Source organism: Peromyscus californicus, unplaced genomic scaffold (assembly GCF_007827085.1).
Source record: "Peromyscus californicus insignis strain IS unplaced genomic scaffold, ASM782708v3 Scaffold_12__1_contigs__length_115047231, whole genome shotgun sequence".
NCBI lineage: Eukaryota > Metazoa > Chordata > Mammalia > Rodentia > Cricetidae > Peromyscus > Peromyscus californicus.
This window is the reverse complement of record NW_026294413.1, coordinates 4,182,170-4,200,679: the sequence shown is the minus strand read 5'-3', so window position 1 is coordinate 4,200,679 and position 18,510 is coordinate 4,182,170.

Genomic DNA, 18,510 nt, shown 5'->3' with positions numbered 1-18,510 from the left:
ATCAGCAGCACACTTGACATACAGACCATCCCACGGCAATTCCACCTATGGAATAGGCCTTGAATTCAATCCGAGAGTCGTTGGTTGCTCCCATAACAGTCACCATTTCACCCGTGGGCACATCTGGTGTGTCTGGCAGGTTGGTATTGTAGTTTGTAGAGTTCACAACTGAATTGCACCGCGGATGCTCTTTCACCCTCAGCAGCCTGCAGAGCCCCTTTTAGAATTATGAAAGCTCCCAGTTCAGTTACAGGTTGGCTTCTACATCTCGCAATGAAGGTTTGTGGTATCTTCAGCATAGTCTTTTGAATTTTTTCTTAGATTTATTTATTTTATGTGCATGAGTGTTTTGTCTACATGTATGTATGTGCACTGTGAATGTGCCTGGTGCCCATGGTCAGAAAAAGGTATGAGATTCCTGGAACTGGAGTCACATGATTGTAATCATCATATGGGTATGAAGAACTGAACCCAGATCCTCTGCAATAGCAACAAATGCTCTTAACCACTGAGCTGTCACCAGCCCAGCAACAGAGTCTTATTGTTTATTTCTAGTGGACAACCAAGAAGGATGGCAACAACTTGTGGTTTGTTCGGAAAGGTCTGGACCCCCCTGACCAACAAGGCGGTAGCCCACCCCTGACACTGACATTTTTGTTTAATAACCAGTGGCCTCTAGGAACTGCACTATCCAGCCAGGATAGCATCATTTGCTTTTTTTCCCTGTAGTTGAACAAAACTATGAATACAATTGTGAATATGTATAAATATGCAATATGAATACAAGAAAGACATAACTCCAATTTTTGGGGCCTTATTTGCTTAAGATCCTTTTGATTCCTGATCCTTCAAAGATTATAGCACTTTTAGAAAACCAGACCAAATGAAAAAGTGCATGGCGTCTTCAAATGACTACAACAAACCCCCCTATACTAACTTTTTCATCAGTACTCTAAAATATTCATGTAGAAGTATCCATCAATCCTCTGGTTTCAAGCTTTGTTTCTTGTGCTGGAATTGTGAAGAGAACCTGCAGTATGGGGAAGAGTAAGTTTAAGAAAACAAATCAATAATTTTTCTCTTCTTTGATAAAAATTTAGCAAATATTTCTTTGCTATGATTACATTCTGGTGATGACATTTAGTTTGGAGATCTCAAGGATACAAGGATGCTAGAGGTATCCAGACAGAGGGGAGAGCTCATGGACTAGGGACTCTAAGATTCAGACACTGCTTTACTCCATGGCCGGATAGGCGCTCTAATGGGTGGTCCAAATCCACTCCTCATTTCTATAGCAATTTCTGTGTCATCCTTCCACCTTAAATAAGCCTCTCACTTAACTTATATTGTTTTCATTCATTTACCTCTTGATTTTCCCAATAGACAGCAGGGCTCTTGTGAGCATGTGCTATATTTCCCTATGTCTTTATCAAATGAAGCTTAGTAAGATGAAAAGATATTGATTTAAAGTTGTCTGATGCTATAATCTGAATGTGCTTTGTTCCCTCCAAAACTTATGTTGAAATACAACTTATGATATAATGGTATTGAGAGGTAGTGGGGGCATCTACAAAGTGTCTATGTCGTAAGGGTTCTACCATGATGGAGGGACTAACATCACTCTCATGGAACTAGGTTGCTTCTCACAGGAGTAAGTTCTTACTCTCTCAGGACTGGATTAGGTACCAAAGAGGACTGGGTGTTATAAAAAAAAAGATGTTGCACTTGTAGAGGGTAAAAGGGCCAGCCAAAGAAACACACCCTGACCCTGAGACCAGAGTCAATTCATTGAACCTGAAACCAGAGCCAAAAGGTTAAAGGGGCCAGTGAAAAAACCATGCCCTGGTTCTGAAACCAGAGCCAAAGAAACACAATCCACCCCTGACCAACTCAGCACAAAAACCAAGCAATGCCTGAGCATGAAACAAACCAATCCCTGAGTGTGAAATCTAGCCAATCTCTGAGCTTATCCAAGCTCAGGGATTGAAATCCAATTCCCAAACTCCGCCCCTAAGAAGCCCTATATAAGCTGTGTACTTGTTCAGTTTGGAGCTGCCTTGTTCCACCCTGGCAGGGGCAGCCACCCTCCTGAATTCCTCCCTCCCAATAAATCTCTTGAATGAGGTTTGGGTGGTGATCATCTTTCCCTAGAGTGGAGCTGGGCATAAAAGTAACAATTTTTGCGAGAACAGGAGCAGAACTGCTACATTCCTTCAGGGGAAACTTGAGCAGAACAGGGCAGCGCTGTAAGGGCTCTCAGAGAGGAGCAGAGCTGCTACATTCCTTCAGGGGAAACTTGAGCAGAACAGGGCAGCGCTGTAAGGGCTCTCAGAGAGGAGCAGAGCTGCTACATTCCTTCAGGGGAAACTTGAGCAGAACAGGGCAGCGCTGTAAGGGCTCTCAGAGAGGAGCAGAGCTGCTACATTCCTTCAGGGGAAACTTGAGCAGAACAGGGCAGCGCTGTAAGGGCTCTCAGAGAGGAGCAGAACTGCTACATTCCTTCAGGGGAAACTTGAGCAGAACAGGGCAGCGCTGTAAGGGCTCTCAGAGAGGAGCAGAGCTGCTACATTCCTTCAGGGGAAACTTGAGCAGAACAGGGCAGCGCTGTAAGGGCTCTCAGAGAGGAGCAGAGCTGCTACATTCCTTCAGGGGAAACTTGAGCAGAACAGGGCAGCGCTGTAAGGGCTCTCAGAGAGGAGCAGAGCTGCTACATTCCTTCAGGGGAAACTTGAGCAGAACAGGGCAGCGCTGTAAGGGCTCTCAGAGAGGAGCAGAGCCGCTACATTCCTTCAGGGGAAACTTGAGCAGAACAGGGCAGCGCTGTAAGGGCTCTCAGAGAGGAGCAGAGCTGCTACATTCCTTCAGGGGAAACTTGAGCAGAACAGGGCAGCGCTGTAAGGGCTCTCAGAGAGGAGCAGAGCTGCTACATTCCTTCAGGGGAAACTTGAGCAGAACAGGGCAGCGCTGTAAGGGCTCTCAGAGAGGAGCAGAGCTGCTACATTCCTTCAGGGGAAACTTGAGCAGAACAGGGCAGCGCTGTAGGTATCATCTGGCTTCCCACAGCCAGGATACCTTTCCTCTCTCTCTCTCTCTCTCTCTCTCTCTCTCTCTCTCTCTCTCTCTCTCTCTCTCTCTCTCTTATTTTTCTTCCACATTGCAACATAGCATGAGGCCTTGATGAATTTAGCCACTGGATCTTGGACTTCCAGCTTTCAAAACTATGACTTTTATTCTTCATAAATTACCAAGTCCCAGGCATTTTGTTGTAACAACAGAAAAGAGAAAAAGATACACTTTGTCCTCCCTTTAGGAATATAACTACAATTAGATCTCTGTACATACAGAATGGGGGAAATGATAAGTTGTAAAAATTCAATGTCATATAAAATGCCTTTGTACCATGAATCTTAAAAAGTCTTATTAATAAAAATAAATCCGGAGCCAGGTATTGGGGTGAATGCCAGAAGATCAGAGAAGCAGAACAAGCCACAGCCACCTCACCTCGCCAATTCCTCAGCTGATCCTGTTTCCTCAGACTGGAAGCCTCTGAGTCCTCATCCGAATGGATCTCAGCTGAACTGCTGCTCAAAAGCCTAAAAGCTTAACCAGCTTCTAGTTCCTCATCCTCACACCTTAAATAACTTTCTGCTTTCTGCCATCACTTCCTGGGATTAAAGGCTCACTTCCTGGGATTAAAGGCATGAGTCACCATGCCGAGCAGTTTCCAGTGTGACTTTAAACTCACAGAGATCCTGATGGATCTCTGCCTCCCAAGTGATAGGATTAAAGGTGTGTGTGACACCATTTTCTGGCCTCTATATCTAGTGGCTGTTCTGTTCTCTGACCCCAGATAAGTTTATGAGGGTGCACAATATTTTGGGGAACACAATATTACCACATGCCTTTTATAAATTGAAAATCTCAAATCAAGATTCCAGGAAGCTTACTAACATTTTCTATAAATAATGAGAAATAACAGTTAAATTTGGTGTATGGTACAAGGAATTGTGCTAAATGCTTTATGTAACAATCCTGGAAGGTCAGTTCAGCAAACTAAGATATGGAGGTTGAATAAATTATCTAAGAAAGGCCATTCAATGGATAAGAGTTCCTTTTCTTTCATTTTTCCATGGTCCCTAGCAGAGTGTATTACACAACTCATATGATAAACACAGACTGTGTGGATAAGCCTATTTATAACACTTAGCATCAGGACTTAGGACTATCTTTCCCTTTATGGGCTCCCCAGTTGTGACAGGTGACTACTCCATGCTCAAGCTGACAGAGCAACACCTATGCAGGATTGTCACAGATCCCATGCAGTCTGCTCTGTGACAGGATGCTGCTGTATCTACAGTCTGCTCTGTGACAGGTGCTGCTGTATCTACAGTCTGCTCTGTGACAGGTGCTGCTGTATCTACAGTCTGCTCTGTGACAGGTGCTGCTGTATCTACAGTCTGCTCTGTGACAGGTGCTGCTGTATCTACAGTCTGCCCTGTGACAGGTGCTGCTGTATCTACAGTCTGCCCTGTGACAGGTGCTGCTGTATCTACAGTCTGTTCCCTGTGACAGGTGCTGCTGTATCTACAGTCTGCTCTGTGACAGGTGCTGCTGTATCTACAGTCTGTTCCCTGTGACAGGTGCTGCTGTATCTACAGTCTGTTCCCTGTGACAGGTGCTGCTGTATCTAGTCTTCCCTGTGACAGGTGCTGCTGTATCTACAGTCTGCCCTGTGACAGGTGCTGCTGTATCTACAGTCTGCCCTGTGACAGGTGCTGCTGTATCTACAGTCTGCCCTGTGGCAGGTGCTGCTGTATCTACAGTATGCCCTGTGACAGGTACTGCTGTATCTACAGTCTGCCCTGTGGCAGGTGCTGCTGTATCTACAGTCTGCTCTGTGACAGGTGCTGCTGTATCTACAGTCTGCTCTGTGACAGGTGCTGCTGTATCTACAGTCTGCCCTGTGACAGGTGCTGCTGTATCTACAGTCTGCCCTGTGACAGGTGCTGCTGTATCTACAGTCTGCCCTGTGACAGGTGCTGCTGTATCTACAGTCTGCCCTGTGACAGGTGCTGCTGTATCTACAGTCTGCTCTGTGACAGGTGCTGCTGTATCTACAATCTGCTCTGTGACAGGATGCTGCTGTATCTACAGTCTGCCCTGTGACAGGTGCTGCTGTATGTATAGTCTGCCCTGTGACAGGATGCTGCTGTATCTACAGTCTGTTCCCTGTGACAGGTGCTGCTGTATGTATAGTCTGCCCTGTGACAGGTGCTGCTGTATCTACAGTCTGCTCTGTGACAGGTGCTGCTGTATCTACAGTCTGCCCTGTGACAGGTGCTGCTGTATCTACAGTCTGCTCTGTGGCAGGATGCTGCTGTATCTACAGTCTGCCCTGTGACAGGTGCTGCTGTATCTACAGTCTGCTCTGTGACAGGTGCTGCTGTATCTACAGTCTGCCCTGTGACAGGTGCTGCTGTATCTACAGTCTGCCCTGTGACAGGTGCTGCTGTATCTACAGTCTGCCCTGTGACAGGTGCTGCTGTATCTACAGTCTGTTCCCTGTGACAGGTGCTGCTGTATGTATAGTCTGCCCTGTGACAGGTGCTGCTGTATCTACAGTCTGCTCTGTGACAGGTGCTGCTGTATCTAGTCTGCTCTGTGACAGGTGCTGCTGTATCTACAGTCTGCCATGTGACAGGTGCTGCTGTATCTACAGTCTGCTCTGTGACAGGTGCTGCTGTATCTACAGTCTGTTCCCTGTGACAGGTGCTGCTGTATCTACAGTCTGCCATGTGACAGGTGCTGCTGTATCTACAGTCTGCCATGTGACAGGTGCTGCTGTATCTACAGTCTGCCCTGTGATAGGTGCTGCTGTATCTACAGTCTGTTCCCTGTGACAGGTGCTGCTGTATCTACAATCTGCTCTGTGACAGGATGCTGCTGTATCTAGTCTGCCCTGTGACAGGTGCTGCTGTAATTTACAGGTGACATTAACTTCCTCTCTCCAGCTCTTCACTCTTTTCCACGGGCAGTGAATCATTCTCCAGCCTTATGACCAGCACTTGAAACCACTCATGTGCTTTTTCATCTCCCTGAATATAAGCTTGAGATCCTCGTGGCTGAACAGGCTTGCTCTGGATTTGCAGAGTGGTGTTGCTCGGATGCCCTGTGCCTCGTGGTGGGGGCCAGCTCCTGCAAGCTTGAGGAGCAGACACAGTGTTCATTAGGAGCATGGTTGCTTATGGGTGTTATCCCCCAGCCTCACTCTGGTTCAGACTCATGACTTCCATGTTTCCTGTTTACCACAGTCCTGAAAGATCATTTGTCTTGTGGAGCTGCAGGTGAAGTCTCTAGCTCAAAGCAGCCAAGGACAAACTGTGTTTCTTTGCAAGCTGGCGTGCAAAGTGAGTGCCGCCCCAGCCCGCGTTTGTCTCTGGTCCCCCACCCCTCCTCACACGGGTTGAAAACAATCTTAATAGCTGCGCTAAAATGATCCCTTCAAAAGCAGAATTTAAAAATTGACATGTTTTGGGGTGGATCCTCCAAAGAGGAGGATATTGATTTCTTTCCTCACTGCTTTGACCAAATTCCTCATAAGGAGCAGCTTAAGCTGGGGTGGGGTGGGGTGGGAGGGGAGTGGGTGGGTTGGCTTGTGGTTCGAAAAGCTACAGTCTGTTGTGGTGGGGAGGTCACTGCAGAGCTGTTGATGTTGAAGAAGAGAGTGGACAGGAAGTGGAGCCTGCCTCTAAGTCTTCAAGTCCCACCCCTGGTGAGCTACTTCCTTTTCCAAGGCTCCACCTCCTAAACAATCTACAACCTCCCAAAAAGCATTGTGAGCTGGGGTCCAAGTGCTGGAACTCATTAGCCTGCCAGGGACAGTTCACATTCAGACCACAGCAGGGACGCCTGCCTGTGATGGGGTTGTTGATCGCCTGAGCTCCCTTCACATCGTTCCTTCCTGCCCCTCCACTGAGTGCTTCTGCCTGGTGTTCCTAGTAGGTGTGCCCATCTCAAGCAGCTAGTGGAAGGGCCGGCCATAAGACTCAGCAGGAAAAGAGGCCTGCTGCCAAACTTGATGACTTGAGTTCGATCCCCACGTCCTACGTGGTGGAAGGAGAGAACCAATTCCAGCAGCTGTCCTCTGATCTCCAAACACATGCTGCAGCATAAATGTGTAAATAAGTGACTAAATGTAAAAAAAAAATAAAAGAATAAAATTCTTAAGGAAAAACAATTTAAAAGAGGGCTAGTTGAAGTAGAATTACTGCTCAATCCCATCCTAAACCCCACGACTGCATGCTCCCAAGAAGGAAATAAAGGGAGCTCCTGGAGCTTCTGGAGCTTCTCTACCTAATGAAAATGTAGTATCTCACCAAGTTCAAAGGTTAGAGTTCTCTGGGGGCTAATCAGACTCTGTGAGCAGTGAGGGGACTGGAAACAAGGACACAGAATAACCCCGTTTGTAACAAGCTGCCATGTTTTCTCTCTCACTGTGGACTACAGAGGCTTTCTTTTGTTTTTTGTTTGTTTTTCCTCTTCCCTTTCCAGTTCCCATCCTGGAAACATCACGGAGATGAAATGAAAGATGTTGCCAGCCTCATGCTGTGCTTGGTGATTCAAGGAGTCTGCAAGGACCTTTGGGTGTCTTTTTGGTTGACTACCCTATGAAGATAATTCCCTCACCCTCCACCCTTGAGGGAAGGCATTTGTTTACATCAAGTCCTTCTGCATCTACCCCTGGAGTGCAGTAAGAAGCAGGCTAAGCAACACAGCTAAGCCTGTATCACCCTGTTTCTCATTCATGTCGATAAGTCCTCAATTATTCCTGAAATGCCTCAGAACTTCCAATGTTGGAGCCCATGAGGCATCAAGGGAAACACGATTAGAAGCATCCACAACCAGGGACCCAGTGAAGAGTGTGTGGTTGGTGCCGATGTGTCTGACAGACTCTGATGTAGTCCACTAGACCTCACCTACTCAAAGCCCTGAATCCCATGGGTGTGTTGGAGTGAATCTGTGGAGCTTGCAGACTGTACTGACTCTGTTGTAAACGAGTTACAATATTTTCATGACAGGTGGCATGGTAAGAGATGATGTGTTTGGTCCATTCCTTGATAATATTCATCAAATGCTAAGAATCTGGGCACTGAACAAAACGGAAAGATGGCAATTGATGGAGGGATGGTAAGCAGGCATGTTATCTCTTTTTCCAGACTTGTGCCTCTGGCTCCCTAGCCATCCTCTCTGCTCTGCTCTATGGGTTTCTGTTTTAAATTAGCACTAAATGAAATGGAATTAAAATATGATGAAGTAGCCTTGGAGTTACCCTGCTTTGCATTTAAATCCTTGAAAAATACTGCATTTACACGTTATGAACACTTTTTGGTTCAAAGCATAATTTGAGTCCGAGGATAAGAGTGATTTTTATAGTTCCTTTTCAGTAGGGAAGAAAGGATTGCTAAATTTAGCCAGGAGGGATGTGAGGGGTGAAGAGAAAAGTTGACTGCCTGAGAAGAGCTGCTGGCCCTGGCCTCTGGAGCCACACATGGAAGGCAGGGGAGGAGGACAGTGGAGATGCCCTTTCTTGGAGGTTAAAGGTGGTAAATGATAAATTGGAGTCTTCAGTTAGAGTCTTTCTAGTACTTTCCAAGCCTGTGATATATGCCAAAATACTAATGCAAATGAGTTGCAAGTCCGGGAGTTCTTAGGTTTTGAGGAACATCTTGTCCATCCTCTTTATCCACCCTACCAACCAGCCTCAGTGATGCTCAGAAATGCCAAGACACTGTCCAAAACTGCACTGATGAACAATTGCTAACAGACGGCCACCACCCACTAAGCCCTGTTGTTCTCTCCATTGTCTCACATGGATGAATAAAATGCTCAAGGCCATAAGACCATGAGAACCCCAGGAACTACAGACTGCACCATACCACTGAGGAAAGATCATTGACTCCGCTCAAGACTGACCCTCTTGAGAGATTCACCATAAAGCCTCGAATTTAGAGAGCTTCTTAAGGGGATTGACCCTTCTGAAGATGCTGACTCCTTTGTACAGGTGGACAGGGAATAGTATCCTTCATACAGATTTACAGGGGCTACACACCTAAAGCCTGCACTCTACCTGTACCACTCTGAGACTGTGGTCTAGAGCAATGGTTGCAATACTCTTCCGATAGGACCGGCAGCCTGAAGAGAAATCGACAACTACTATAATCCCCTTGAAGTTACATCTGTGGAGGAAGTCAATCCCATTTGTCAACAGAGACCTGATCTGGGCCCTGAGAAAACAGCCCCTTTGGCATTGTCGCATTCACAAAAGCAGATAGCCTATGACATCTAGGCAGACATTATCACCCTGTGTAGGATGACTCCATTTTATAGACATGTATAGATGTATATATCAGGAAGCTTCTACAGTAGTAGATTTCCATATGGTTCTTTCCAAGGCTTTTAGGACTAGTTCTCCCTCCCCGTTCCCCCTCCTCTACCCTGCCCTCCAGTCTCCCACTCTACCCAAATATTAACCCTCTCTACCCAAATATTCCCTTTTCCCTTCATACAACCTATGCTATACTACCCCCTACCTTTAAGTCCCCCCCACTCCATGGCCTCTATTTACTTTCCTGGCTTTTATAGGTACTCTAGTTTAAACACAAATATCAAAGATTCAAAACTAGGGTCCATATATGACAGATGTGTTCTGTTTGTCTTTCTGGGTATGGATTATCACAGTCTGGTTATTTCCAGCTCCATCCATTTGTCTGCAAGTTTCATAGTTTCCTTTTTCTTTACAGCTGAGCAAGTTCCGTTGTGTGTCTGTACCACAGTTTCATTATCTATTCTCTAGTTTGCAGACATTTAGACTATCTCTATTTCTGGTTATTGTGAATAGAGCATCAATGAATATTGATGAGAAAGTGTCCCTATATAGAAAGACATAGGATCCTTTGGGCATGTGCCCAGGAGTTGTATAGCAGCATCCTATGATACATGTGGTTTGGGCTTTTGGGGATTTCTCAAAATTAATTGAGAAATCAATGGAAACTTTGATCTCCGTAGTGGCTGCCTGTTTGCGCTCTCATCAACAGTGAGTAAGTGTTCCCTTTCCCCACAGTCACACCAGCATTTGTTGGCACTTGTGGTTTTGATCTTAGCTATTCTGACGTGAGTAGTGTTCATTTGAATTTCCTGAAGGCACAAAAGGCCCAGCTCCGGGTGTAGGTTACTTCTCTTCAAGTTGTTGGTCAGTGTGGTTCCATAGACCCCAAAACCAATGCAGGCTACTGCCATTATGCATTGGTTTAAACACTTGAATGACGACCTCAGAGTACCCTAAATGCATCAGTGTCACATTAAGAAAAAGAAATTAGGACTGGAGAGATGGCTCAGAAGTTAAGAGCACTGACTGCTCTTCCAGAGGTCCTGAGTTCAATTCCCAGCAACCACATGGTGGCTCACAGCCATCTATAATGAGATCTGGTGCCCTCTTCTGTATATATAATAAATAAATAAATCTTTAAAGAAAAGAAAAAGAAATCCTCTCCTTCTCTTTCACTGTCTTCCATCACCTCCCACTGTCTGTTTAATGAATCTGAATCTGTGTCGCCTCAGTGTTGTTGTGTGAATATGCCTGTCCCTGTATGTGTCCCTAACAAAGGGCTTTTGCTCTGTATTGATTGAACAGAGCAGAACATGGGGAAGGGAGGGGGATACTTTACAGAAGCCATTAACAGAGCTTTACAAAGGATGAAACTTTATTAGCTCCAACTGACCCAGATAGCAAACAAATGCTATCAAGCAATATCAAGGTACTGTTTCCAGGGTTTATGGCAGGTATTTACTTTATAATGTTTCTTTCCAACATATTTGTTGCTTTCAACAAATGACTATTACACATACAAATGATCCATACAAAGACACGTGCATTGCTCTCTGAGTCAGGGTCATGAAGGAATATATTAACAAGATTGAAGCTATACATTAGTTTAGGTTATAAAAAATGTATTACATGGGAAATCCAGTGAAAGTAATATTAGTTGTGACACTGTTTTCTTTTTTTGTTTTTGTTTTTGTTTTTTTGAGACAGGGTTTCTCTGTGTAGTTTTGGTGCCTGTCCTGGAACTTGCTCTGTAGACCAGGCTGTCCTCTAACTCACAGAGATCTGCCTGCCTCTGCCTCCTGAGTGCTGGAGTGACATTGTTCTCTTAAAGGCATGTTAGACAAGCAGGCTGAGTACACAGCAGGATAGCAATCTTAGGGCTTATGTGATCTCAAGGAGTGTTATTAAACTCAGCTGTGGGATCAGCAGAATTTCCAGTCTCTTAGAATGTAAGAGATATTTTTATAGTAATGCATCATCACACTGTTGTTCTTGGTTGTCTTCTAGAAACTGATGGTAAGACTCTATTGCTGAGGACACTATGTGCTAGAATCATAAGCCATGCTGACAGAAAGCTGTTACTGACGTGGAAGTTTTATCCCTACTGTCTAGCTCTCATGATACCAGAAGGTGACAGGCACTTTACTGGGGAAGAGAAGTCACCAGCAGTCTCAGTCAGCTGTGAACTCTGAGTTACAATAACAGTTTGCCTGACAAGACGTGCCTACCTGTACAGTAGCAGCATGTATGCTATAGGAGAACCAATCTCCTTCTGGTTCACTTAAAACCCACTCCACAAGACAGAACTCGTGCCTGACACTGCCAACCGGGCAAAGGACCTGGGGCTGGGAAGGCTCTATGGCTTAGGGGGAAACCACTGCTGTCACTCAACAAAAGGGACATAATACTAAATGGTACCCTGAATATTGATATTTATACCCAAAGATTAGTGCAGCTCTCAACCTTCATTAGAGAAGCTTTTATTTTTCAGTAGATGGTGATAAATACAGAGACTCAAAGCTGGACAAAGCGCAGAGAATATGAGACTTGGGTGTGTTCAGCCCTAAATGGGTCATCTATAGTACACATCACCCTCCATGGCATAGGAATCATAGCAGAAGAGGATGCAGGAAGACTATAAGAGCCAGAGGCTCCAACAGTTTATCCTGTCATTACAGGGATATCACAGTCATGGATTCAGCAACTGCAACAACATGCACAAGACGCACACGTGATCAAGTCAGTCAACCTGCCAGTATGGATGGGGGAGGAACTCATGAAGTCCAAGCCCTAGCTGAGAAGCTGTTGGCCACTGATGGCTCCTGGGGGATGAAGAGTCTGTTTACTTCTGTAGTGGTCCCTGATGTCCCCGTGGATGGCGCTGCACCCATGCATACACCGGCAGCACTAGATGGACTGGGTGGGTTTGAGAAGGAAACATGGAGTTGAGAAGGAAAAGTGTTGAGGGGCATGCAAGGGGGTGGAGGAGAGACTGGGGACCACACTGGACCTTTTAAATGAACATTGTATTCTTGTATGAAATTATTAAACCATAATTTTTTAAAACAAGACATCTTGGACAATTCTGTAAAGAAGGAATGTTCAGAGTGACTAATGACAGTAGTGAAGCCAGGGACTTGCTACAAATGAAGTGTGACATTTTGAGTTCAGCTGGATAGTCAGACAACTGGGCATAGACAAAGAAACATGAGTAATGGACATTAGAGATGAACAGGAATAAAGAAACACAAATGGTGTGGTCTGAATGTCACATTGTCTGGTAATGGTAATGCCGTACAGAAAAAGATTTCAATTTTAAATCATCATTTTAGCTCACTCCTCTCTCTGGAATCTGGGTCTTCCTAAAACCAGTCTGTACAATAATTCAACTAAAACCTGAGGGAAAGATGGCTTGCAATGAGAACCCCAAAATACCACATGCCATGGGTGAACAGGACCATCGCCTTCATCAAGTCACCTAGGAACAATGAGCCAAAGACATTGGTCACAGCAGCTGCCGTGACAGGGACAACTTTGTCCTGACCTTCAAGAAGCAGTGCCCTACAACCCCACCAACACCTCCTCAGGCTCTCCTCGTACACCACGAGGCTCACCACAGCCCTCTTCAGGTCCGTATGTCATGAGGCTCACCATGACCTTAGCTCCAGAAGGAGGAGGATGTCGTTCTCAGGATGCTGTTCCCAACTACTTTGGGGAGAGGAGGCTATTTTTTTACATTCAAAGCTGCCAAGGTCATCCAAAATAAGGGAAGTCTAAGAAACCGTCGCAGCCAATAAGAGCCTAAGGAGACTTGCTTCTAAACATAACGGGGTGTCCTAGATGCGATTCTGGGGTGGGAAATGCACACCAGTGGGGAAATGACAATGAGCAGAACTAAGCACGAGTGTTAGGAAATAGCAGTGCATCAACACTGCCTCATTACTTCCAACAAGTGAGCCACGGAAATGTCCACGTGTCAGCAGTGATGGAAACTAGATGCAGGGGACGTGGATCTCTGTGCTGCCTTCCAGTAGTTCTAGAAATTGAAAACTGTTCTAAGACAAAATATGCTTTAGCAACAACGGCAAAGCACAGCTCTCAGGGAAAAGCAATGTCCACAAAGGGGGTTAACTCACATGTGATCCGCTGTCCAGGGAGAGCTCACATGTGATCCGCTGTCCAGGGCGGAACGAGCACAGCTCATAAAGGCAGCAAAATACTTTCCATGGCTGAATAAGGCTTTTTCTCTAGGGTTCTCACAGTGTGGATGGGGGCCGGTCATTAGGAACCCTACCCTTCCTTCCATCTACAAACATCTCAAGTAGCTTGAAAGTCAATTGTCCTCTTCAATGGCAATGCTCTGCTCCCCTCCCCCACACCCCTGGTGTTTATTAGTAATGTACCTGAACCTCTTCATTTTCCCTAATTATTTCAGCTCATCCAACAGTGAACCACTTCAGTCCCAATGGAGTATCTCTTAGATAGAAAATGGGACACGCTGATGTTTGTCTACACTCTGGTAAAGGGTTCTAGCCACTACCTACTAATAATATCCTCTGGTGTCTCCCTCCATTTCCTTCCAGAACCTCACTTATGTCCGCTTCCCAACTCTATGTCCTCTTTTTCTTTATAAGCCTACTAATTCATATATGCCTGGGTGCAGGGCTATCCCCCCGGGCATGGCTGGTCAACCTACCAAGGACCACACCCCTAAAAGAAACTGATTCTCCAGCTCTTAGAAGCTATCACTTGTAGACAAATTTCTAAAGTCTATTAAATAAGAAACACAGAGCCAAGAGAGCTGTAGATATCAGAGAAATAGTGAGAGTCACCAGCTAACCTTAGCTCACCACGCCACTGTAGCTTCCCAAGAGAACCAGCTTCTTCCTGTCTAACCTGTGCCTTTATTGCCTTGCTGTTCTGCCTTCTCATTGGCTCTTAGCCCAGCCACATCACTTCCTCATCACTGTCTGTCTATACAGACCTCCAGGTCTCTATGGTTGGTACTGGTATTAAAGGTGTATGTCACTATGCTTGGCTGTGTCCTTGAACACACAGAGACTCTGCCTGCCATGTGATCAGATTAAGGGCGTGTAAGACTACCACTTTTGTTTATGGCTGGTTATCTATGACCTCTGATCTTCAGGCAAACTTTATTTATTAACATACAAATAAAATATCACCACATTTCAGCACAAATAAAATATCACCACAATCACCTGTCGTTAGCTTCTCAGCTAGGGTAAGGGGCCACGTGCCCCTCCTCCACTCATACTGGAACGACTGCTTTGACTACTGTGACTACAGCTGCTATGAGTTCACGAGTGCCACGGTCCCTTCACATCCAGAAGATATTGTTCTCTTCATCTTCTGCCAATATCACTTCATGCTGGTGTCCAGAGGTGGTGTGTGCCCAGATGCTGACTCTGTACTTTTGAAATGTTTGGGTAGGTCTCCTCAGTAGAAACTGTCTACTGACTACTACCTGCCTCCATTCCTGTGACACAAGCCCCGTGATATCCAATTATCCTTAGCTCCCAGTTATGAGGATCCTTCATGATTCTCTCTTATTAGAACTACCTGGCCCTGTTGAGCAGATCTCTAGAGGTGGGCCCCTTCAAGATTGTTGCATGTAACTACTCTCCAGGGGGTTACTCTAGAGACAGAGTCTGGGAAGCTCCACTGTGCACATGTCCACCTCTACTTCATCCTTCTATCCTTATTTGGCCATCCAGATAGCTTTGATCACAGGAGATTCTGCCCTTTGCACCAATTCTCCCTCCTCTGGGCCTAAAGACGTCAGCAAGAAGGTGCAGAGGAAGTAGAGATAATGAGGTACTTTAGTCTTTTCAGAAGCCTGTGCCGGAGAACCCTGCACTGAAGGCTGCAGTTCACCCTGTCTGGATAGCTCTCTAAGTTTGATGCAAAACGGAGGACTCTCTTTCTCAGCAGGACTCCCCTTCTCTGCCCGACCTTATTTGGAGGACAGCTCTGCAGAGAGCTCCCTGCATGACTCAGCACATGTATCCTGCTCTTTCCTCCTGCCCAGATGATAATTCGGTGCTGTGGCATGACCAATCAGTCATTCTTGTCCGTAACCCTAAGAATCCTTATATACCTTTGTAGCACAAATTGTTAGAAGGTCTTATTAATAAAAACAAACCTGAAGCCGGGTATTGGGGTGAATGCTGGAAGATCAGAGAAGCAGAACAAGCCACAGCCACCTCACCTTGCCAATTCCTCAGCTGATCCTGCTTCCTCAGACTGGAGGCCTCTGAGTCCTCATCCAGAATGAATCTCAGCTGAACTGCTGCTCAAAAGTCTAAAAGCTTAACCAGGCTCTAGTTCCTCGTCCTCACACCTTATATACCCTTCTGCTTCCTGCCATCACTTCCTGGGATTAAAGGCGTGAGTCACCATGCCTGGCTGTTTCCAGTGTGGCCTTGAACTCACAGAGATCCAGACGGATCTCTGCCTCTGGAATGCTAGAATTAAAGGCGTGTGTACCACCACTGTCTGGCCTCTATAGTTAGTGGCTGTTCTGTTCTCTGACCCCAGATAAGTTTATTAGGGTGCACAATATTTTGGGGAACACAATATCACCACATACCTTACCGCTGGAACAAGAGAATGAGCTGTCTCTCTGAAGCTGACTCCTGGAAGTTCTTTCCTTCATGCTCACGTCGGAATCCTACCGGCCACTTTTGTTCCCTTTGCCCTCGTGGACCAGTGGCCAATGGCTCCTGAGTAGAGGAAACCCACAATGCTGTAACAGACTACTATAAGTTGGGAGGTTTATATGCAGTACAAATGTATTGCTCACAGTTCTGGAGGCTAGAAAGTTCAAAGTCAAGGCACAGTTGGGGTCAGGGTCTGGTGAAGTCTTACTTGACACATGGACGGCACTTTATCCAAGCATCTTCATATGAAGAAAGAGACAAGGGCTCTCTCTCAGGTAGTCTCAACAGGAGAGCCACCCAGACACTTTAGAAGTACAGAAATCAGCCTCTGAGTACACAAAACTCCCAGACATCAGCACAAGGCAACATTGACACAAGATGCGTAAGAGCTTATCTGCTGTTGCCTGCCTTCTCTTCCAACACTGTGAGAAGTGAGCAGCAAATGTGGAAAACTATGATGGGGAAATACCAAAGGCCAAACCTTTACCTCTTACAGTGGTGCAGGCCTCTTTTCTGCGAGTCCTAATTATGTTCATGAGGACAAAGGCCTTGTAACAAACCTCCCAAAGGCCTGACTCATAATACCATCACCTTGCCAGTCAAGATTTCAACACACACATTTGAGGGAGACTCAGAATACAAACCACAGCAAGAAATAAATGACCCAAATATGCCCTTACTTCTGTTTTCCTAATAATAGGTTTCCAGTGTGTGTCAAAATCAAGTTGAGTTTGAATATGTAAACTGATTAAACTCAACATTTCTTTTGAGACGGGGGTCTCACTATATAACCCTGGCTGTCCTGGAACTCACAGAGATCCTTTTGCCTCTGTCTCCTGAGTGTTGGAATTAAAGGCATGCACCACCACATTCAGCCAAGATTAACAATTTTAATAAGTAAAACAGAACTAGAGTCTTTAATATGTGCAAACATAGCCTAAAAATGACCAGAAAAACACTGAGACTAGCTTAAAGTATGGCTGAGAGATGGGAGAGGGAGGCTGAACACATCAGTGTTGAAATACAGAAGCAGGAAGGAAAAAATAAAGTCTTTTCACAAATAACTCCCACTATGGACAAAGTGTTCAGGAACAAACCTTATATACCAATTTATCCTTATAACTGTTTTATGAAGTGATATACTAAAATAAATTCTCTGAAGAAATGAACTATTCTTAAGTGAGACATTTTGATCATTCATCAAAACAAGCCAATTCCCACTTATCTTCTGCGTGGAACTTTTGAGAAGACAACTCCAGGCTGTTTGCTGAGGGAAAATTCAAAATGGAAGAATTCTAATAATGAAGGTAATTGAAGAGAATGTGGGAGGCAGAGACAAGTAGATCCTTGAGGCTTGCTGGCCATCCTGTCTACCCTGATTAGAAAGCCCCACGTCTAAGAGAGAGAACACCTCACAAAAGAAGTGAACAAAAGGTAGAATACCCAAGGGCACCTCTGGCTTCTGCATGTACACCTACAGACACACATACACACCTACAGATGCACATACACATCTACAGATACACATACACACCTACAGATGCACATACACACCTACAGACGCACATACACACCTACAGATGCACATACACATCTACAGACGCACATACACATCTACAGATGCACATACACATCTACAGATGCACATACACACCTACAGATGCACATACACACCTACAGATGCACATACACATCTACAGATGCACATACACACCTACAGACACACAGACACACCTACAGACACACATACACACCTACAGATACACATACACACCTACAGACACACATACACACACACACGTACTCACACACACCTACAGTCACACACATACACCTACAGACACATACACATACCTATAGATGCACACACATGAAAACACACACACACACATACCTACAGATAAGCACACCTACAAATACACTCGCACACACACAGATGCACATGCACACAAACCTACATACAAACACCTACAAATGCACACACAACGCACACCAGGTGCACTTTCCAGTCTTCACCCCTTATGCCTTGTAAAGTACCCATGAGTGTGTAGTAGTTTTCCATTTCCATGGTCTCAAGTGCTGAGACTACCCTGCCTCTTCCTTATCAAGTTATGTCACTGAGTTCATTGGACACAACCACTGGAGGAGAGAGAGTGAGAGCATGCACAGACACATTCTTAAGCAGACATGAAGACAGAGATGGTGGGCACTTCTTTGTTCACTCATTTGCTTTGCATCTGTTCTCAAGGCACGCAGGGACATCTTCGAGTGAGATAAACACGAATATCAACTGCAGAGTTATTTTAATGACGTGTAAATATGGCATACCTGTTTTTTAGCAAAATGGTTTTTCTCCTTTGAAGAGTGAGGAAAAGAGAAACTCCTGAAAATTTTGCATACCAGAATTCTAGGTAAGAGCCAGAACGTATTAGGATAAAACATTCC